This window comes from Accipiter gentilis, chromosome 24, assembly GCF_929443795.1.
Source record: "Accipiter gentilis chromosome 24, bAccGen1.1, whole genome shotgun sequence".
NCBI lineage: Eukaryota > Metazoa > Chordata > Aves > Accipitriformes > Accipitridae > Astur > Astur gentilis.
The window spans coordinates 24,918,558-24,942,340 of NC_064903.1; the positions used below are offsets into that span (position 1 = coordinate 24,918,558).

A 23,783-nucleotide genomic window follows, 5' to 3' on the forward strand; every position below is an offset into this window, starting at 1 on the left:
GGCAGGCTGAAATGCCAGCATGTAGTAATTGGGGACTTCTCCCCCTTTCCCAGAGCATCCGAGTTGTTTGATATCCTTTACTCAGGTATGAATCAGACTCCTTCAGGCAAGGGCACGGAAAAATAAGAAAGGAAAGAGGTTTTATTGAACACAATGGCTTAATCTTATCCCAGGATGTGAATGCCAATGAGCTTTGAAAACCCTCAGTCTGAAAAGTTCAAATATAATAAACAAATGTCTCTTTTCAGAACAGCTTATGGAACATTGCACAAATCCAACAAGGCACATAAAAAGTGTATTTTAAGCAGCGCCGCAGCCTTATCCAGACAGTGAACTTAGAGTTGGCACCAAGAGAGACAAGAAATTGCCCATCGGAGCACATTGCTTGAGCAGGGTATTAGTGTCAGAACACCGATTACCCTGCTGAGCAGGTTAAAAAGCCAGCAGGCAAGCCGGCAGGCCATCTCTAGGCTGCCTGCAGGGCAGATTGGTAGTCTTGACAGGGTCAGGGCTGTTCTCAGGGCTTCCTGTCAAAGGCTGAGTAAATATGCATGTCGAATCTTCAAATCGGAGCAGACAGGGTAACCTTGTGAGGCAGGGTAATTTTTCTAAGCAGGTAAATTTCTAGCGTGATGAGTAGGCTTTGCACATGCGGTGTTCTCAAGCAAAGACAAAGCTGTGCTAGCAGTGTCATATAGGGAAACCTCAGTGTAGAACGCAGCAGGGCCCAGAGCCAGGCATAAATATTTTAAAATCTGTTCCGCTGGGTATCACTCCTATATGCCATATTAAGGCTTTGCCTAAGGACTTGCAACTTTCTAGTGGATAGAAAGCCAAATTTAGGGCGACTGGTGCAAGAAAGGGGAGAGAAACACGGCAGAGACCCGCCCCACAGAACACCCGCGGGCGGGGACCTGCGAGGCGGGCGCATCCCCCCGCCCGGAGGGCACGGCCCGCCCCGGCCGAGCGGGGCCCCCCCGCCGCCGCCGCCGTCCTCCCTCCCTCCCCGCCGCCGCCGCCGGGCGTCGCTGCCGCTCCGCTCCGCTCCCGGGGCCGCCCGCCCCGCCGCCCGGGCTCCGGCTCCGGCCGAGCTGCGGGCCCGCCGGTGCTGGAGCGCGGCTGAGGCAGGGGAGCGGCTCTCGGCCCGCCGCGGCCGGAGCGGGCAGAGCCCCGGGGGGAGCCAGGCAGGGCTGTCCTCGCCCCTGCTCCGCGGGCCCGAGCGCTGGCCGCTGCCCGCGTTCCGTGACGGGCGCTGCTGCCGCGGAAGCTGCGTGGGAACATTCTTCGCGATCCGAGGCTTGCGACCTCTCCAGGGAAAGAGCCGCTGGTCAGACAGATACGAGGAGGACTTCTCAGTCCGGGGGCTGGATTTGGGTTTTGAAGTCCACGTAAAAAAAACGATGCAAGGGAAGACCTGTGCCTGCTTGCGGGCTCGGCAGGTGGGGCGGTGGAGCAGGAGCAGAGGCATTTTCCCAGGCAGCTTCCAGCGCTCCGGCTGAATAACTGCTTCTGCTGAAGCAAAAGCAGCACTACTGAATTCTTCACCCTGGGAATTGCCTTCCTGCCAGCTAAAATGCGGCCTTTGGTATCATTATGTCAGCTACAGCATTCTGCTAGGACCCGATTAAGAAGAGGAAGCAAAGAAGGGTCTGCCAATTACAGTGATCACAAGATCCCGGTCCCTGTCGACCTCCGAACAAAGCAACGATCAAAACCATCACAGCCACTGCCTGCCTCATCCCAGCACTTCTCCCTAAAGCACGACGTGCTTCCAGAGACCATCAGCAACAACGTCCCGTGGGAGTGTGCATGGCAGAGTTGCTGGGTCTGATGCCTGGCCACAGGGCACGTATGAGAGGTGAGGGCCTGACTCTACCAGGGCCCGTAAACAGACAGGGGGGAGGCAACTTCTGCCTCAGAGGACTTGCAGACTATGGAGCACGGACAAAACTGAGGCAGCAGCAACCACCGTGATTGAAGTACCAGGTACAAGATCACACGAGTGATCCTCAAGTTCAACCGCTGAACTGTTGATGACAGCCTCAGACCCCCAAAGCAAATTGCATCTTAAATACAGTGATGATTTTTAAATTGCTCAGCTCCTAATTAAGACACCTAAAACTTATTACTCCTACTGTTGCCACGATCTGATGCCAGGCACTTAATTTAACTTCGCAAGTTAAAAGCCTATCTCCCTTGCTAGGCACATCATTGATGTGGAAACGTAGATCCCATTTTGCCTAGAAGCACCTCCAGCAGATGCACCATAACCGCTGCCTATCCTATGCTGGCCTCTGGAGAGACTTTCCCTCCTGCATGGAGCACAGAGAGAGTCAAGGCTTCCAACTCTGGCTCCATTGGAGATGCCTGCATTACGTAGCGTAACTACTCTCCTTCTGTTTCCTCTTTAAAATATCCCAAATTGCCCATATCATATTTGGGTGCCTCCTTCTTGGGCCCCTTTGGGAGGTCATGCACAACTTCTCTAGAATTATGCTTGTGTGATGTCCAAAGGTGATCTATACTCCCCATCATCGCCTTAATGGAAGGCACATGCAGGAATCCCTGTATGATTTTTACACCCCAAGACCTGGAGATGCACACCCAACCTTCCCAACTTATATTAGGGGTCAGAAGCAAGTGACAGCAAATAGACAGTCTTCACAAGGACAGGTACAGGATCCACTCTGCAGCAGCAAAGCAGACTTCCAGCACACGGAGGCAGAGCAGCTTTGACTGTCAAGGCACAGAAATCAGCTCTACCATCTTTCTCCCACTGGCATAGCTTTGCATCCTTCAGCCTGACCCTTGCAAAGTTCCTTCTTGCTATCTGGCAACTACAGTCCCACAAGTTTTGCGGGTCTTTCCAGTTAGGATGAGCACTGTAACAAGTTTTATGCTACTAATGCCTTAAGACAGGGGAAACTTGAGGAACAAAAGGGATAGGTGAGTGAAAGACCACACCACGCAGCCAGCACTGGGCACGCAGATGCGGCATCAGCCACCGTGCGAGTGAGTACTCACCACTGGAATGTCCCGCAGGAAAGGGGCCATGGCAGTGTCGGGGCTGAGAGGACATCAAACAAGGTAAGAAACTGAGCTGACCCACAGGCTGCTCACACCCTGAGGGAGGGAAGCCAGCCCCTAGGGAAAGGGGGGCCGGCATTTGGCTCTATAAGTAAGTGCAAACAGGTGGGTTTGGCTGGGCTGCGGAGAGTGACAGCAGCTGCAGATCACAGTGGAGCAGCGGCAAAAAGACATTATTACTCTGCAAGGACACCTGAGCTGAAACATCAAGAGTATCTGCACTTCAGAGTGGGGATCAGGGCTCCCATGAGCACATGGGGACGGAGAGAAAAGGATAATGCAGGCAAAATGGCAGTGCCTGTTCTGTAAGCTGCACGGCCGTGCCGATGCACCTTGCTCCTGCAGCAGACCTGGAGCTCCCCTGCAGATCTGCATGGGGCTCTGGCTCCCATTCCTGGGGTCCTACGAGCTTTCCTGCTCACAGCTACACGGAGGTCATTCATCCCCTTTGAGCAGCTCCCAAGTCACACTGTCACTGGTGCAATTTGTCAATGAAAATGTGTTCTGCAATGTCATTTTCTCAGGCCATTTCAGTCTCAGGGACTGAAACATTTTGTTTCTCTATTCAGGGCCACATTTTTTCACTTTAATCAATCTTTTGGAGATCAATAAAAATGTATATGGATACTGAGTGGGAACATGGTCTTCCTCATATTTCCCTTCATTTATTTGATAAAGTGAAATGGTTCTCCGGTTTCTTCCCACATATAACATTTTTTCACTTGCTAAAACATGGGAAGAATAAAATAAATGCATATTTCAGATACTTTTTTCTTTCAGCTATTGGTTCTTCGCCTTTTGCATCATGTTCCCATGAGAAAAATAAAAACCATTTCTTACTTCACGTGACCCAAGAGTTTGGGGTTCTTTGTCTTTTAAACCTTTTCTCACTTTATACAGACACACACACTTACACACACACACAGAGTGTGACCATAGCTTGAAGGCAAGTTTGTCTTCCACTATTTTTTGTAGCTCACATAAAAAAAGATTATAAGCATTTTACTTCTGTCAAAATCCTGGCTTTAGCATCTCTCTTGAGCTTGCCACACACTGAAAACATTTGCCTAGTTAGATTGTACCTTCCCTAGACCTGCCACTTTTGGTGAGCACCTGCTAGGCAGAACTGGCCATCGGCCTCAGAGCTAACATGCAGCTCTCCTCTCCCTCCCTCTGTGCTGTGCAGCAGAGAGAGACACAGGGGCTGAGGCAGATGACAAGTCTAAAGGGGCTTCAGTCCTCCAGGGCCAGAGAGGCTGGAGAGAGGGCAGGAGCTGTGGTGGCCATGGGAGCTGCTACCAGGGCAGCTGGGGCTGCTGTTGCTGCTGGCAAGCTGTTCTTCTGCCCGTCTGGTCAGAAAAGAGGTCCCAGGGACCACTGTGGTGAAAACTCTTTCTGGCAGGGAGAACTTGAAAGACAAACACCACTAAAACCTTCTGCATTTCAGCTGTGGGCCTGATTTAAATGTATTAGCAATAAAGTCTGACGAGGTCCAGTAAAGGCTGAAGTGGCACAATGGCACTGCTTCCCATTTTCTTTCATTCCTGGCTGGCCCTTATCAGGCTTTAAAGGAGAGGTTTTCTTCCAAAAGAAAAGCTTCTTCCCTCCTAACCTGTAGCCCGTAGCGCAGCACAGCAGTGCTGTGGGGAGCCCCGGATGGCACAGGGTTGACCAGACAGCCTGGGTGCCTGCAGTCGGACATGGTCCAGCCAGCACAGCCCGGCACTGACGGGCAGGAGGCAATGTGCCGGCCATCCCACCTTGCAGCCTGGAGAAGAGGAGGGGAAGGCAGCACCTCCCCACCCAGCAGTCGCCCATGTCCGCAGCACAGGGCTGCTTGCCCTGTTGGAGCAGGGCACGACCCTACCCCATCGCATTGCTTTCAGCAGCACCAAACTCAGTTTCCGTAAGGAGCACCCAGCGCTGCCGACAGCGCTGAATAGAACAGGCCGTTCCATGAGTCCTGGGGTCAAACAGCGTGGATTTGGTTGTGTCCACATTACAAAGCTCTTGGTCCTTGGTCTCCAGCATGTGGAAGCCTTGTGGTCCTAGGGCTTAAGCCTCAATTTTTCATGCCCTTTTTTTCAGTTCAAAGCACATGAAAGAACACACATCCTGTGCTGCAATACATCAGAGCGGTGTTTTCATACCATGAAACTGTATGCTTGCCTGTGCTGCCTATTGGCAATGGCTCCTGATTTATGATACTGTCCAAACAATGTTCAGGCATCATTTTGGAGAGTATTATTAGCGAAGGCTAAAATAGTGCCAGGGTGCGAACTAATAATTAAACAGGACAGACAATCACCGGTCCAGTGCTTAAGCTCTCAAGCTGGCAATGTTTTGTTCAGCAGCATAGACATAGCCTGGGAATCAGTTGGAGCTGGAGGGACGTGATCTGGGAATTATATAGTTTATACACTGCTCTGCCAACTGGGACAACCCAAAGCATCAGGAAAACTTGGGTGTTCCTACGCTGCTCTTTTCTTCTTTTTCAGTGACCATCAGCTGCTATACAATGATTCAAGCACTGTAATATTTATATCCTTGCCTAAATCATCACAAAATCAGTTCTGCTATGAAGGTTGTTTTGATACAAGAGCAAGAACATGAGAGATGAAGTACTGCACATTGCATGAGGAGGTCAGGCAGGAATGGGATGTGATGGACATCCTAGGTCTCTGCAGCAAGCAGATGATTGCCACCTGGAGAGCAGGAGGAGGCTTTTCTCCAGGGAGAGTGACAACATTTGAGCATCACAGGTAGCATCGGTGGTGCCATGTTCAAGTATTGTAGATATTAAAGCAACTGGGATCAGGGCTGCATGCGATGATGAAATGGTTTTGAAGGGCTGCCTTGGTTGTTCTTCTTCAAATGCCCAGGAAGCTACTTTGCTCCCACTATTAGTAGGGAACACAAATACCATGGGAGCAGTACTGGGATTGGGAAGGAGTCATTGCTGACTATTCCTGAAATCCAGGGTGGTCCACACTTGGTGGAAAAGTAGTAAAAACATTTCAGGGTTGTTAAGCTAAAAGAAAAAGCATTTAAGAACAAAGACTTTTGATGTGTTTTGAAGGACATTAGAATCTTTTAAACAGCTCATTTTCTTCTCTTGTGTGCAGCAGGAATTACTCATAGTAATTTATTCAATACAGTTCACACTCTGCAAGTTTTCTGTTCCCTGTGCCCCCCCTTATTTTCTCTATTTGACTCACTATTTAAAACTATTTGCTTGTTCCAGTCTGAGAACACATCCTCTGTGTGCAGCCACTTTGCTGGCACCTCCCAGCTCAAATGCAGTGGTCAGAACCTGACCTTCCTGATGAATACACCTGGCTCATACAGGGTGAGTCTGTTCCCAAGGAGATGGCCATTAGGAAGGGACTGTCTTTTCTGGTGCTGTTCCCTAATTTATTATTCGTTCTCAGCAAGCTTTGACATTAGTTCGTGTTTTCTTAGATATTTCTACCAGTCAGTTCTTCCAGGGGCTGCTCATGGGAAGCGAGGGCAGAAGAAAACCAAACTCTCTTTTATTTTCCAAAAGGGAGACTACAAAGAGATGTCTGCCCTCCATGGCATCTGTTTCAAGCCTCACGTCTGGGGTGGGAAGATTCATACGAGTGAAAAGGCACTTTGGCCCAGCATAATTTGGTTCCCTGCAGCACATTCCCAAGCTGCATACCAAGCCCAGATTAACATGATTTAAGTGGCAGGGCTTCCATCCCCTCACCTTGGGAAATGCTGCCAAGGTTTTACAGATCTTGCTGCTAGGACATTTTTCTAGCGCAGTTTCAATCTTAAATGTCCTTTTGCACAGTTTCATCCCATTGGTTTCAGATACAAGCTAAAATTAAAAAGAACGACGTGAAATGAAGCCAAGGGAAAGGCATTAAGTCATGTTTGCAGAGCACATTGAGAGAACAGGACAAAATGTCCTTGGGAGGACAAAGAAATTGACCGTTAATAATATATCTCATGGTGCAGACACCAAAGAAGTTTTACAGCTGCTGTGAAGTCGATGTGTATTAACCTTATAGTGCAGACCTGCAAAGTGAGCATAGGGATCAAGGCAGCTCAAGTTACAAGATTACAGGGAGCGTGTCTAGATCTTGTGAAGCACTGAGCAGCCCTAAGTCCTGTCACCGCATCGTCAGAAGGTCTTCTCCAGCGCTGGGCACCCACACGGAAATCTTCTGGACCTGCTGGCTCACTGGATGCACACAGCATGTGGGTAACTTTTAGGACCAGGGCTCGAACTCAAGAGAGAAAAATGCATTAATCTGACTCTAAGTATCAGATAAAACTTGTTTAATTGTATGAGAGTTAAACAGTATAGAGGAAATTGCAGCGGTCACTTCATTGAAAATGGATTACTATTCTAAAACCTGGGTAGATGATCTGAGTCCAGCAACATCTGACAGTAGTTGTGATTGTCACACATACATTTTGCAAACAAAAGAGGATTTAAAACTGATTTAATTGTTCCTGCTTTTTGTAATAATCAAGTTCAGATAAGAGTCATGCTGCGGATGGAAGGAACAGTCCGGGCCAGCAGACCTCAGTATCCATCAGGAGAGAGAAGTAAGAAGACGGATAAAGAAGAGAGATTTGACCAGGTTGATGAAACATGACAAAAAAGTGAATGCCAAAACTCAACAAAGACAAATTAAACAAAGAGGGGATTTCTCTGCTCCAGAGTGGAGCAGTAGCAAAGCAAAGTCTAAGCATGCTGGGACATTGGACCAGTCCCGAACCCCAAACCATCTAAATCGCTGCCAGTGGTTTTCCTTTGACAGCTTCAGCTGCCAAGGGGAAAGGATTGTGCAGCAACTGCAGATGAGGAGATCCAGATATCCTCACAGCAGGTAGAGCACAGGTGGCTACAGCTCTGTATCTTTTAGGTAACACTTAGGAGTCCTAATGGCAGCAACATGCATAACAAACGAGGTCACCAGGACTAATATTATTACAACAAATTCCACAGGAATTAATCATGTTTGAGCCATAATGATAACAGAGCAGTTGGTTAGCGAATTATCTCTCAAGCCTCCCATCCCTCTGGCACTTGCTTGTAGGCCAGTTTCTTGGGATGGGGCATGGACTGTTTTCTTTCAAAAGAAAGCAAGCTTCTCTTTCAAAAGAAGCAGACTCATTTAGTCTGATTGAGATTTATTCTCAGGTAGGTCTGGCTTTTGTAGTGTAAGCCATTCCAAAACTGCAGTATGATATATTTTTGTAAGGTCTTGTGTTGGTTTTTTTCCTCCTTTTTATGCAAAATACTGTCAGGACCCTGGGAAATTTCCCCCACCAGCCTTCTGCCTTTGAGATAAATGTAATCTCTTCATAAAAACACATGGTTACATAGCTTACACCAGCCTGGTACTGGATGTAGTGTTTGCCATAAATCACACCATAATCACTGCCACACCAAGTCTAAAACACAATGAAAGAAACATCTCGGTGAATGTCCATCTTAATTTTTGTTCTTCAACAGCGGGAAGCTCAAGTGAAAGGGCTTTATTAGTCCTTACACCAAAAAAAGCTTGTGAGATCTCCAGATAAAGGTTTTCTTGAATAGACCACATAGATCAAATAAACAGAAACTCTTAGGACAATGAGAGGGAGAACCTATGTAGGCAGAACTGCTTATGTGCATGTGTGTGAGATCAGTAGGTCTGGTAACGGCGCTGACTTCCAGTGTGTCCATCCTCCCTGATGCTGGATGGCTGACAGGCTTTCACCAAAGGAATGAGAGAAATAAAAAGAAAAAGGATGAGAACTTTGACCAAACTCCTGGAAATCTGAGCAGTTGTTAGCCAAATCGTACATCACAACAAAGGTTGAAGTCAGGTTAGTGGCAGTGGGTTATCCACAGTCTATTTTCCTCAGTCTGGTCATCCCAGAATAGCTGCTGTGCTTCAGTTTCCAATACAAAAGCTGTCTCTGTTGCTTACATGGAGTAAGCAGGAAACCAGCAGGAAAGAGAGAAGATTCCACAAAAATTCCGCCTTTTCCTGTATTACTGGCTGTGCTGATGCTTTCTCTGCTCAGCTCTTGTTTGACTCCTGGGCACCCATCCAGACTCACCCTCTAGCAGGAGACAAAAAGTGCCGTTCATAGACTGAAAATTGGAGCTTCAGTCTTCAGAGACCATTTGGCTGACAGATGTTTCTGCTCGTCTGTCTCCATCATCATTTTTTTCTCCTACTAATTCCTATCCTAGGAAGTGCGTGGCACTAATGCAAAGATGGGAGGGGAAAACCTGACAAAAAATAAAAACATTTAAAAAGCCTTAGGACATGAATTCTTAGTCAAACACTGTAGGTCCGGTTATGCCTGGAGGGGTGCGCCTGTACCTCTGGGTCTGGGTGGGAGTCTGCCTGCAATTAATATTTCATGCAAATCAAAGGGCAGATGTTACACAATGTCTCTCAACTCCCATTTCACAGAACAGGGAGCCTCAGGAGTCCAACGATTCGCAGAAATGTAATTTTACAAAATTTGCAAATTTAAGCCCCAGCCCTGCAAGGAGTAGGGACACCTCTGTCTGTGCAGAACTTGTTGCCGGTGTCAAGGCCTTTGACCTGAGACCAGCAATCTTAATGAGGGATGTGTTAGAGCAGGAGGCCAGTAAAGTATTGAGTAAAGCTCAGGAGGCATACTGCTTTCTTAATTCCTTGAGAGGATCAGATCAATAAGATTTTTGCTCCCTTCAGTGAGTCCCTGGTGGATTAAACTAGACCATAAAAAGGGAGCACAAAGCTCAGTACGTTTTGTCTTTGGAAACCACCTTCACACACACCCTCACAAAGCCACCTTACACCCTGACAGCTCTTTGGCTGCTTTTCTACACCCTGATGGATGTTAGCACCCCTCCTCTTGCTGGCTGTGTCCCATGCCCTCTGCTGCTTCTCCCTGCCTCTAACCAAGTACACCCTCCGGGAGGAAAGACTGCCCAGGAAAGACTGCCCATATCACTGCTGGGATACAGGGAGTGGTTCGCAAGGGATGTGAAAGAACACCTGAAGCTGTGCTTATAAAGAAGTTAAGGAACAAAGGTAGTGTGTTGATAGTGAAGGTGTATCCCTTGCAATCCTGTACTGGGATGAGCATATCAATAAGTGATCTTTTACTTTCTCCAGAAGACTTTTGACTGCAGCTACAGCTTTAATGCAGTTCATCACCTGCTCAAGTCAAGCCAAAGCCAGCATAACCAGTCAATATATATAAAATAGATGAGTGTTTGTCAGGTCCTCCTCTGCTGCACACGTATAACCATGTACATATACTACAGCTAAGCAGAAACCATCACCTTCTACAGTTTGTGGAGACCCTCTTTATTGGCACTAAATACATCCACTGTAGCTAGACTGTGACCTATTCAGCCTTCCCCATCAACATGAAAGAATAACTTCAGGACATAGCCATACTTCAAAACTTGCTGCTACCATTTACTGGAATGGGTAGTAAAGCAAGAGAGAGTGGCTTAGGATGCAGACTCACCTCCATCACGGGATACTAAAAGCTTGGAAGATAAGCAGGTCCTCTGAGCCTTTGATATTGAATAAATTCAGGAGCAGATTAGGTAAGTGCAATTGCTCACCACGGCAAACAGTGAAAACTATTTCATTGTTTAGAATAAAAGGTAATTCATGAAGTGCTGTATTATAGCTCTGCCTTCTGTGAGAGATGTACTGTTTTACTTTTGTGTATGACTGGCTTCTCTACATAAGACATGATGGGAGAGTCTTGACCAAGGCAGAACAAGGTGTTGAATGGATGGAGCAGGGCATGAAAATAAAGGGCTGTAGTTTGCCAAGCCATGTTTCTAGGCCCTGAGGACCTCCTCCAGATCTCATGGTCCCCCCCCTAGCTCTGACACACACCAAGGCCCAAAGCTCTGCAAAGGGCACTGGGATATGTAGAGCTTCTTAAGAAAAAGTGAATACTTTGAGTTGTTGTTTTTCTTCTTTCCTCCCCAAATAGGCAGTGGCACAGGATGGGGGCCCTCCAGCTTCTGCAAGAATCAAGATAATTCTCAACAGCATTTCAAAACAATGCCTTTTAAGAAGAAAACCATGCCAGCAAGCGGTGTACATGCATCAGCCACCCAAGAGCCTGAAATATTTTCCACTGTGCAGATCTACAAAGCCACTGTGGAGTTTTCACAGAAGGTAATGCTAGCAAACCTGGGGCAATGAGAGCTGAAACCCAGCAGAGCTCACTGACACCTAAGTTTTACCTTAACCCTACACAAATCTGTGTCTCTGGATGTGTGAGTGGTGCCACCATCCAGCTCCATGTAATGCAGCCACTGCAAAAAACAGACAAGATGCGAGAGGGGTGTCTTTACTCTTTTGCAAAGGTTTAATGATTAAATAAAAGTGTGAGGAAAGAAGGAAAATAAATGTCTACATCCGCAGTGCGATGTCAGTGCTGCGCTCTGCCTGTGACCCAGCGAGGTTCCCTCTCCCCTCCAGGTCCCCAACGAGCCTCCTCGGCAGCTGTGACAGGCAAGCACCAATGCAAACAGCACATTTTCTTTGAGATAGTCAAACTGTAGCCCCTCATGCGAATGGCCAGAAATGTTTTCTGCTACAGTTCCCAAGGTGAGCGTGGCAATTCAAAGGAACGGAGAGGGTGACAGAGGCAGAGGTCCCCTCTTCCTCCTGCTGGGGTGCCGGGCAGCCGGCTTCCCCCAGCTCCCCTCTGTCCTTGCAGCAAACCCCAGGGAGGGCCAGACCCGCAAGGCGCTGGGGACCCAGAGCAGAGTCGCAGCAAAGTGAGGAGGGGTTTGTCTCTTGGCAGCCCCCTGAGCACACCTCTCTGCCTGGATGAAGAGGGGAAAGGGACAAGGAAGGAGGCAGAGGCTAGGGCAGTGGACAATCTCAGCAGCCCCACGAGGATTCAGACCCTTCTGCTGCTGGGCTGCATGTGGGCTCCGTGCTGGGATCCTGCGAGAGGGAAGGACATGAGCAGTGGAAACGGGAAATATTCACAGCGGCCAATTCCCCTGCTCTGGGACAAGGAAATCACTCCATTTAGGACTTGTCATTTATTTTTAACATGGGCTCTTGGACTCACACACTGTTGTTCCTGATCTTACAAAAGGAGGGTGGAGGGGTTTGCTTGCAGCAAGGCATCTGTGTCGCACTGGACACAGGATGGGCTTGGGAGGTTTCTGATTCCAGGAATGTGACTTTTTATAGATCCTAATCCAGGAAACAAAATGACGTGGCTGACTTCTATACTGAGATAAGCACTGTGCAGCCCTTGCACATTAGGCAAAGAGTAACCAGAGGAGCACAGAGATAGCACAGGCACACACCTGGAGATATGAAGACTGGGGAGAAATTACATATTTTGGTTGGGAGTCTACAGCTGAGAGGAATATGAAAATTGTGTGAAGAGGACATTAAGCTAACCAGTAGCCATAAAAAGTAAAACAACCTTAGAGTGACATATAAGGTCCCAAGAGAAATAGCAAAAGCCTTTGTATTTTACCTGTGCATTTTTGACACTGTTGCAACCCCAATCAATTTTAAATCCATCTCTCAGGCCCTTCAACCCTTTGCTAGGTAAGTCCCTGGAGCATATTCTTAGAGGATACTGTATTTGTACTAAAACTAATTAAAACACCAGTGGAGGCATAAGGCTGAAAATACAAGTGTGGTGTACAGTTTTTTCAGGATTGGAAATAGTGGCCTTAGAAAAGTGATACGTGCTTGTGCTTATACACACACACGTGCCCAGCATAAAGGGAAAACACATAAAAAGAGAAAAATAGTGCAAAAGGCTTTAGATTGGTTGAGGATGGCCACACAGCTCCACTCCACCTTCTCTTGAGCATATATGCAAATTGTTGAAGCAGTTTATCAACTTTAACATGCTCAGGGAGTTTGATAAAATCAGACCGCTCTAATCATCACCCTCTTTCAGCCTACTTTAATGACGAGTTAATTGCCCATGATGAGACTTTGATTTTTTGGGAATGCCTTAGCCCTTTGTAATTTTCAGGTTCTAGCTTATTCACAGGTATTTTCATGCATAACTGCAGTCCTTCTTGAGTAATAAAGGAAGACAGTCCCACAAGGGAAACTGAGCTACATATTTTCTATGTGTGCATGAGATGTGTACCTGTCAATTTTCTTCTTTCAGTCTTTAACCAGGTTTCATCTGTCCCGTGGAAGTCAATCCAACAAGGCCAACACCCATTTTCTGTCCAAACTATACCTCTACATGGGATTTTTTTACTCAAGCAATGATGCAGCTGAATGGAAAATAGTCATGGAGCAGTTTTCAACACTGAGCAAAGCCTATGCTGCTGCTGGAATCTAAATTGGACAGCATGAGGCTTTGGGGCTTTGCAGCAAGGACTCTTTAAATTAGGAATGTGTAAAGACTTTCCTGTGGTTTGGCACATGGGCAGCATTCCATAAATGTATCACAGAAATTAAATATAGAAAAGACCTGTTGATAGGACTAATCCATTTTGCTTGGATAGCACAGAATTGATTCCTATAGGACAGTTTGCATTGTTTACTTGAGAAAAGTTTAAAATTTTGTAGGTGATGAAGCTTTCATCAATTCTTTTCAGGAAACAATTAACAGCCTAACACATCTCAGTGTCAAGAAAATTTTCTGAGATTCTTCCTACTTTTTTTTTATGTTTGCAACATACAGCTCCTAGATATGTCCTACTGGCATTACTGTTATAAATAATTTCCTTTCCACCTGAGTGCTTACACTTTCAAATTTTTCTGGTGTGCCGCATGACCTAGGCAGAGGACAGGATTATACATATGGTGATTTCCCAGTTCAATCCTTTTCTATTCCTTCACATAAGCTTTTCCTGTAAAATCCTCAATCAGCAATTTTTTCTTTCCTAGATTCTCCCTGGTTAGATCACTGCCTTTTCAGCAAAATGGTGAAATGGATGGATGAAAGTCTCACAAGCACAGGACACAACATACAGTATTAAGCATTTTGGCTTCCTTAGAATGAGTGTGCTGTAGGAGTTTTTCATGGGCTGTAATACCCTGTATGTTCCTGAGCTGTCAATCATTTCAGCATTTGTTTTATCTTCAACCACAAGTACAGTTTTTAGCATTGGAATGTATGCCAAGTCTTTAGCAACCAGAGCACAAGCTCCTCTTCAGTACTTGTTTTGTTCAAGTTCAATGCATAATGTAGGTCTCATCTTGGTGTTTGTGGAAAGCTTACCCGTGGCATTCAGCCACTCTTTAATTTGGCATGGTGGATAAAAGTTAGCACTGTAGTTCTGGAACAAGGTGTGCTGGCAGAAGTGCTGGGTCAGGATCTAGAAACAGAGCAGCAGTTAAGTGCCACAATTGAAGAGAGCAGGTGAGCCAGGACCTGAGATTACAATAGTGTTGACCAGGACCACGTTCATCAGTGGGTTTTAGAGCTGAGAGAGGGTGGCACCGTTTAAACACGGCTCTGTGAGCAGTCAGGACTGCAGTCAGGGCATGAATGAGTTAAGGATGGCTCTGGTGGAGAAAGGCTCTGGTGGAGAACACTTGGAAATTTTTACATTTCAGGGGAAGACTTTCTGAGACCTCAAAGACAGTGTCATTCATCTTTTTTCTCAAGACAGGCACTTGTCCAGCTTCTCACCTGTACAATGCAAACTGAGATGTACTCCATTCTTTGTTAAGTGCTATGATCTGCAAATTAAAAGTGCAATTTAATTTGGAAAATCAAATGCTATTTGCATGTATGTAAATAAAATGCAAAAATGCTATTTCTGAGGAAATAATTTTAAGATTAAAAACACCACTGAAGGAAGTCTGTTGCCTTTTGTTTCCTCACCAAACACGAGTGGAACAGTGAAACCGATTATTCAGTTCCGCTCAGGTCTGCTGCTGCTGCTGCTGCGTCTGATGACGGGTGATAAAATACTGTAGAGTGAAGTTACATGAATTTGCCTGATGGGGCAGTTTTTATATCTTCTGAGAATAAACTTTGTCCTCTCCCAAATTCTTCATGTCTGGCACCCCCTTCCATGGACAGTTTGCAGGAAGGAGCAAAGAGGAATAAAGCAGGACTCATGGGACTGCAGGTCAGTGCAGCCCTGACACCCAAATATTCAGGTGTGTGAGAAGTGATAAACAAGCCCAAGACTGACTGCAGCCAAGAATATATGTTGAGTCTGTTTAACATTTTCTGTCCCCTCTTTATTGATTTGTTTAGCCTAACATACCTTTATTATGTGTACAGGAGAATCTGAGGCTTCTCCGGTAGGATTCATGTCACTTCACTAGAAGTTTATAAACATTTTGGCAGTTCTCATACAATTAAGGTTGGTTTTATATTCATACAGTGAACCACACTTGTATATACTTTCAAGTGCTAAAGATGTGTTCATTGTCCTTTGCACTTCCTAGAAACGCAGTAGCAATTCCTAATCTGGCCAGATTGCTTTGGTCTCTTCACAGAGATATTAAAACTGGATCAACCCTAAGCTGGAAACCCATATGCCCAATTTCTACCTTGATCTGGTAACATAAGCCTTTCCATCAGGAAGAGAGTCCAAAATCATGGCTGCTATTGCACTCCCTCATTTCTGAGGGGTTTTTATTATCCTTTTCTGTTTATTTATGGTTTTGATGAATGAAATCATAGTGGAAAATTATTGATTCAAGAGGAGAAGAAACTGTAGCTTCTGCAGACTGCATCTTTTCCTGCCACTCCTAGAGATGCTCCAACCATGCTCCAAGCTCAGGAAACCTTGCTGGGGCTTTCATAGGAAAGATCAGCACTGGGCACTTTCCAATAGCAAAGTCTGCAGGGTAAACGGTAGAGAATGGGTGTGCTGGCTGCCCACAGACTAGTGGCCATAGCTCACTCTTCCAGATGAAGCAGTGAATAACCTCCTATCTCATTTTTTGAGACTGATAGTGAGGTGAATCATCCTTTGAGCAGGCAGGTGAGTGCCATTTCCTCCAAGTGGCAGGTGAGGAAACAAGCGGATGAGTGCGTTCCCCAAGGTCAGGTACAAACCACAGACAGGACCTGGCAAAGAACCCAGGACGCCTGTCTCTCTCAGTCAGCCAGTGAGGACAAGGCAGTGCAATGTGCACCTCGTGCCTTTGCTGCCTGAAGCCTTGCCCTCTCAGGCTTTGTGACATTGGTAACATAAATGCATCGTCAGCAAGCCCAGGCAGCCTGGAAATGAACAGTTTCTTCAGGAGGGCTTTGCAGAACTGGCTCCAGTAAAACACATTTCTCAGGCGTATTTTGGAGCACGTGAGAAACTGCTCTCTGTTGCAGAGCGTGGGTAACTTGTCCTCAGGGACATATTGATGCTGACAGTGTAACCACAGGGTGGTTCAGCAGGGATGGGATTCCACTGAACCCCTTGTGAATAAGCCTCTCTGGGAGCTCTCTGCTGGGAGAGGGCCTAGATACGGCCCTCACAATCTTTCTAGTGGTTGTTGAGAGAGCAAAACCGGGAGGCAGAAAGCTGGGTCCAGCAGCAGCGTGCATTTTCTCACATCCGCTTTCCCAACACCATCCTGCTCACATCCTCTCGCCACAACTCCCCCGTTTTGTCATTCTCCATAGCCATATTTCCTTCCATTGTTCCCCAGCAACTCCTTGGGCAATACAGTCTCCCTTCCCAGCCTCGTAGGCAGTCTTGGCCATCCAGCATGCATCGATGAATGGGCTTTAAACAACAGAACAGAATAAACATTTGCTTCTCCTCAGAAGTTTCCCCCTCCCCAGTGCCCCCACACCCATGCACGTACTGCCATCAGATGTCTTTATTCTCATGCCCAATGACTCAGGGATGGAGAGTGGGAGGGTTTCAGAGAGATTCTCATGTCATCTTGTCCCTTGAACAAATTGTGCTCCTGTTAGAGCTGCCCACACAGCCCGACTCAGTGCTGAGCTCCTGGGCTCTACTGTCCCTCTCCTCATCATTTCTTTCCAAGTATTAGATGTGAGCTATATTTGCCAAGGTGCTGAGCATCTCCAGCCCAAGCCCTAAAGGCCAAAAGGAAGCCAAAGTCTGTTTTCTCCTCTGTTTTCCTTCTTTATCAGCAAACTTCGGTTTGCCAGTGAAAACAGGCAGAAGGCATCAGCGATCCTGAGCAAACTAGGAACACTTGTTCAGACCAAATGCCTCCAATATTTCCAGCAACCAAAGCCATCTGTATACAGCTTATTTATCCAGAAAACCTGAAAAACTGTGAGAAGTCAAAAGATGGTAGTTTGGTTTTTTTTAATAGTTTGATTTCAAGCTACCTAAGGTTAATTTGGAAAAAAAAAAATCAATAGAAACATATGATAGGGGTTTTCTGTTTGTTTTTAATTGTAAAAAAAAAATCAGAAGAAAAAGAAATTTGGTTTGGTTTGGTTTGGTTTCATTTTGTTTCATTTCTGAAATGATTTGGCCTTGGTACAAAAAAGTAAGAAAGAAACAAATATGTTATTGTTTTTGTTAATTTGTCATGGGAGCCACAAAAATCCATTGCTGAGATTGTTTTATTCCTAACTAATGTCTATTAACTCTACAGTGTCCCACAATGATCCCATAAAATCCTTGGGAATATGGAAGCAGAAGAGCTGCTCATTCTATCCAAATGCCAACATGATGAGGAACGGTATCAACACAACCATCTTACCCCAAACTCAGTTACATTGCTGATTAGCCCTGATGCTCTTCCCTGTCTGATAAGCATTCTCTGTGCCTCACTGTGCCCCAAGACTTGCACAGGGATGGACCTTTATTTCCTAATAGTGCAATAAGCCTCACTGTTCAAGGAAGGATGACGGCAATCATTTGTAAGTGGGCATTTCTGCATCTTTGTAGAAATCTTCTGAGGATGTCTGGCTTCCTGGAGAGCTCTCAAAGCTGCTCCACCTTTGGAAGCGTGCAGGACAATGGTATTAGAGGGCAAGATTAAAATCTTGGAACTCCTGCATGCTTTTTACAGAGTGAGTGAGGTCACAGGCAAATTAGCAGGTGGTTGGAAGGAGATCAGGACTGTTTCTAAACATCTGTAATTTTCCTACAAGGGTTTTTTACCACCCCAATAAGCAACTGTCCGAGGCAGGAGCCAGTTGAGGGAAACACTTTGATCACACTTTGGGCAATCTGGTCCCCAGTGATGCTTCTAAGGGTTAGACAGCTTTGCAAAACTCCTCCACCCAATTCAAAGCACTGTGACTAATTCTCCTGCATTCAGCCCATTTCCTCAAAACAGCAATCACAGGCTGCAGAGAGCAGACAAAACCTTCTGACAGGAGACTGGTCATGCCCGAGTGATGTCCTCAATACAACCAGTCCAGTGCAGCATGGCGGAAGGAGTGTTAACATGGGTGTGATTCCCTGCCGAGGAATTCCAGTGTAACTAAGTAATTACTTGTAATAACTCAGAGTAACAATTTCCATATGTAGGACCCAAAAACAAGAACTACAGGTCAGGAGATGCCTTCTCCAGCTTGGTAGATGAGAGCAGGATTTCCATCTCCTCTAAAATAAGATCTATCCTGTTTTCTATTCTGGTCTCCATCACCCCACCAAAAGAAAATCAGCTGAAGACAGATATGGCAGTGAGCAGAGCTGGAATTTTTGCTACAGATTTGGGGTGGGGAGGGGCTGGCATGGACTGCAGTCTCAACACCATGATCATATTTTACTGATTAAGGAGCCTGGATAGATGCACCTTTCACTTCCAGTTTAGATTAAAACGTTGACTCTCTCCTCCAGGATGGCGAGTTTGGTGTACAGGCTTTTTCAGGACTGTCCAGAATGTGGAAATTCATAAACAGAGTGAAACCAGGGCGTGAGCACGAACTAAGAAAGTGGGACTGAGGGCTTACTAAGAACTTCCATCCAAAGAGGTCTGTGTGCTTCCCTGCACAGAGGAATGGGATTTTCCCTTGCCCATCCCTCAGAGAGCTCCTTTGTCCAGCTGGGGAGAAAAAGCCAGGAAGGTAAGGGTTAATGACAACGAGGTTATTTAGCTGAATGTTGTCTTTTCATTCTCCTCCACCCCCCATTCCACCCCCAACACAGACAGAGTCTCGCACACATACACATCCTGAAGCAAAAGGAAAGGAATTCCCTGTGCAGCCGGATGGCGGGACGTGTGCTAGGACCTCCGGTGACACCACAGGCTGGTGTGTCCTTCTCCCACCATGTCCCCACGCCAGCACCACCTTCAACCCTCCCCAGCCACACTGAGAGCCAGGTCACTGGGACCATGCACAAATGTTTTTCTGTTCCTTGGTCCACAGCGTCATCCTGGCTGTAGCTGGCACAAATCCTCTGGCTCCCAGCCAGGCCACAGTTTTGTTGGTTTTTTTTTTTCCCCTCCCCTCTCTGCCAAAGCAAATTGACTTCTGACACCTTCCCTTATGTTTTCATCCTTTAAAGGGTGGAAAGCTGAAAGCCTGGCTTCGCTGTATTCACTTCCATGCCTCCTCTGTACTCTCGTGCCTGGATGTTAAATGAGCTCTTTCAGGGAGGACTGGGCACCTGGGTCACTAGTAGGTAGCTGCTTGCAGTGTGCACGTGCATGCGCGTATGTCTGTGTGCTGAGGACCACAGCTGAGCACACGTCAGGGGTGTCTTCCCTGCAGCCCAAGGAAAGCAGCGCTGCCCTGGGAGCCAGCATGCCCCCAGCTTCCTTGGTGACCAGCGCCCAGCATTTCAGGTCCCTGGCCCTTAGCCACCCTGCTCTGCGAAGCATGGGTAACGATTCTTGCCTCCTTCTCGAATGTTTGGTGAAAAGTACTGTTTAGGGTCTGGATATTACAAGTAGTGCCTAAAACTGACAGTAAGCAATACTTTGATAATTACTTAGCATTTATTCATGCAAGAATCCATCCCCACCACTCCTGTAGCAGAAGAGATCTTGGAAAGGTGTTCTAGAAGAATGCATTAATCATATTGAACCGGCACAGGACCAAAATATTTCCCCTCTCTGCCTTTAAACCTTCCTGATGTTTTTTTCATGTTGCTTCCCTGTCATCTCAAAAAAACTTGGAAATTCCTAGAAATACGAATCTATCTCAGGACTTAAACTGTCCAAAAATGCACAGTGCAGGAGTACTAGGGCCTCCCGGTTTGATCCTAGCAAGTCTTTGCAGTGCCAATTCAGTAATTGTTCCAGCAGCTGGGTAAAAAAAAAACTGTTCAGGACCCCTTTTACCTACCAGTAAAAGGTGTTGAGCTGGGAGGAACAGACCAGTTAAGTGTGCAGTGACTGCACACCCCAACTCAGCTCTGGGAGGAAGAGCTGTTCTGTACTGGGTTGAATTCCCAGGCATGGACTGTGGGGCTTAAGTCTGTAGCAACAAGCTGTCACCGAAGGCACTGATGTTGCTGCCCTAGGACTTGCAAAGGTATCGTGTGATCAGGATGAACCAAAGGCCTGCGTCACAAGTGCCATTCAAATGATTGACTCCATTCTGACTGCTGCGCTTATGCTTTTTGCTTCAACAGTGTTATTCTCCACTAGAATATTGTCACATTCCAGCCATTTGACATGCCCATAAAAACATCATTTTAGTCTTCTCAACTCATTAACCCTCTAGAATGTAAGTTGGCTGAATTCACAGAGCTAAGAGATCTAAAGGATGCTTTTTATCCCAGCCATCGTTTACCTCTCTCCTGGAAGAGACTGCTGGACAGCTGTGAAATTACTTTTTCATGGGCCTCCATGCCAGCAGGTTTCCAGCTGGAATCAATGACAAAGCTTGGCAATAAACTGCTGATTGCTTAAAGCACGAGGATCAGGAAACGCAGCCCAGTTCTGAGCTAGAAAAACACCACCAGCCACCACACCACATACCTCTCGCATCCATGCCCTTCCCGCAGCCTCCCTGACTGTTCACAGGGTTGCACATTTTGTTCTGCAGGTGCAGAACAGAAATTGTCCATCTCAGTGCCATCTCAGAAATTATCCAAAAGAGGATGAGATTGTTGGCTGTTGAGCAAGGAATGATCAGGGCTTTTAGCACGTGGAAGGCTTGGGAGGTACAGGAGAGTCCTTGCAATAAGGAATCACCCGAGTCATTTAGTGACCCAGAGGGACATATATGTCTCTTTCTGTCTTGCAGGCTACACTTGATTAGAAAATTTATTGCAGGCTTGTACATAGCTTGCAAACCAGCAGCCTTATTACTGCTTGCCTGATGTTCCACAATGGTGGTTGTTATTGATTGAAATTCAGGCTTGATAAATTTGTAATGCATGTGTTGGGTAGTGATGGCTCAGTCAGTAGAGCCATGTGATGAATCTGCACATGCAAGGGCAGAATATATCTGGCCAGCCGACATTGGAAAGCATTTGGCAGTGGAGTTGAGCTTCAGAGACCATCCTTAGGTGATCATATCTGTGAGGTGTTACAGGCATTGCAGCACACGTTGCAAATCGTTGGGCACTAGCTCTTTAGATGCTGCCTGGAAAAACTCCTGCAGTACCCCAATCACTACTAGCGGCAGTCTGATGTCACAAAACATCTGGACCACATGAAAGGCAGAGAGCATCAATAGTGTCACTCCAAGACACTGGACCATTGCAGCTGTATTCTGAGAATCATTCACCAGCAGTGTGAACTTTCCCAGTTGGAAGAAAATCACCAGCTACTGGGAGATAGGAAGGATGTCTATTAAGCAGTTATTGCTGCTAATACTAACATGTTCATTTCCAGGACAACTTTTTCAACAGCTTGAACAGCAAATGAGTAGTAAGAAAGGCTTTTGCCAAAACATTTAGACTTCGAACACTTTGAATGATTAATTTTTGGCAGCACTGTCTTCTTTTAATTTTCTTTCTTTAGCTTCTAAACCAATAGCATTGAACCACACTGTGCCCTTTCACAGGGGACACAGAACTCAAAAAGAAAAAAAATATATCCCAAGATCTTAGCCCTGTGGTAGATATGAACATGATCATTAATCTCAGTCAGATTTGTTCCATAGTTCACATTTTCAGTCTTCAACACATGAGAAGATATGTCCTGACATATCCTTCCACTGTAATTGCTGCATGAGTGCCAGGAAGAGTCTTAGCATCTTCAGAGCTTGTATAGTAACACATTACAAGTAACAAATTCCCTTTGTAAAATTGGAATGATAATGCAGATCATTTCAAATAAATGTTGCACTACCTGTATCACGGGTACAGGCCAAGTAGGACTCTAGAAAGTGCCGCCTTTATATATGCTTGGTGAAGAGAACTTTGTGATCTTTATCTGTCCCTGAATTTCAAGTGCCATTCTCTGTGTAAATAAGCTCACTATCTGTTTGCCATTTCAAAGTGGTTTGCTTATCTATGTCCACACCTGGTCCAGGTTTGAGGACCTTATAGCTTTTTCTTAGGTAACTGATCGCCAGTGTCAGCACTGGCCTTCCCACCCAATTCCTGTACCACATCAGTTTATGTAGACCTGTGTCCCATGGTAGCAACAAGAACTAGATGTTAGGAGAAAGGTGGCTAAAGTCTGCATATGCTGTCTTTCCACTAGGGTTTGAGTGGTTTCCAGTTCTTGGGCTTGGGCTTGTTGTGGCAACCCAGCTGTGACGAGCATGAATACAGATCCTGACTGACAAAGCCACATCGGCAATAACTGTGGAACCGATTACACTTGCAAAGATGCATCAGTTCCACCATGCCAACAATGTACTCTAGTATAGCCCTATAAAGTATGTACTCCTGGAGCACTTAGGCAGTAAAGAAGATCAGGTTTCTCATAGAGATTAAATGCTCTGGAATTGTAGCACATCATAAAACATGGCCAAAAACTATAAATTGAATATTCTCTCTCCATGGGTCTTACTCCTAGGGAAACTTCAATAAGACCCAGATGAAAGAAACCAGCAGAGAACTATTTCATGCAGAGACACCTAACAGATATCCCACAGAGTTTGTCTTTCTTGAGTGGTAAAAAGCATCTAGTCCATTGTTCCTTAGAGACCTCAAATGTATTCTTAGCTTTGTTTTGTAGTAAAACAAAGCTTTTACTATAAACCCAAATATGTTAATTTTTTTTTAAGCTTTGGAAAAGTTTCAGCCAGCCTTTTCTGGAGTTTTGTCATTTTGAGGTAATGAAGTTTCTACAGGTTTTAAAAACATGAGGGCCTGGGTTGAACAGGGAGATCTTAATGCTGTTTACATTTCAGAAAAGGGTATAATCTAGTTCATCCCTTATCTGACATAATAGAAAACATAGCAGATTGTGACTGAAAGAGAAACAAGAATTCTCTTGCTCTGTGGATCGTGGATCATGGATCTTATTGTCTTCTTAAAAAAAAATGTATTTATAACAATACGTTATAATCTCAGGCAAGACCTTGTGCTGACAAGTGGATTCCTTTTCCTACTTCCTTGACATTAGCAGAAATCTAATCCACTTCATAAACTCCAGCCAAACTCATGCTCTTGATCATATGCAGTTTGCAGCAATTTTTCCAGAAAGAATAAGAAAAGAAAAGGATTGTCCATGAACTGAATGAACTCTGCCTCTTCTACTCCCCCTCTTTGTCTTGCATGAGATTATGAGGGACCATCTCTTGCTTTGTGCTTAAGTAAAATTTAACACTGTGGTATTATAACAATCCAATTAGTAATAAACAGATTAATAATAAAGGTGATGTCCAAAACAGACGGGATCACCTGATGATTTGTTTAGCTAACAAGGGCACAAAGGACCAAG

The 23,783-nt window shown here is 45.8% G+C and overlaps 1 long non-coding RNA gene across 1 annotated transcript; it reads left to right on the forward strand.

Annotated features, from left to right (window-relative positions):
- Window positions 1-1,111: 1,111 nt before the first annotated feature.
- LOC126050012 (uncharacterized) lies at window positions 1,112-14,852 on the forward strand. Its single transcript, XR_007509367.1, has 3 exons — window positions 1,112-3,087; window positions 11,077-11,264; window positions 13,249-14,852. It is a non-coding gene; the product is annotated as an uncharacterized LOC126050012 (long non-coding RNA).
- The last annotated feature ends 8,931 nt before the right edge of the window (window positions 14,853-23,783 follow it).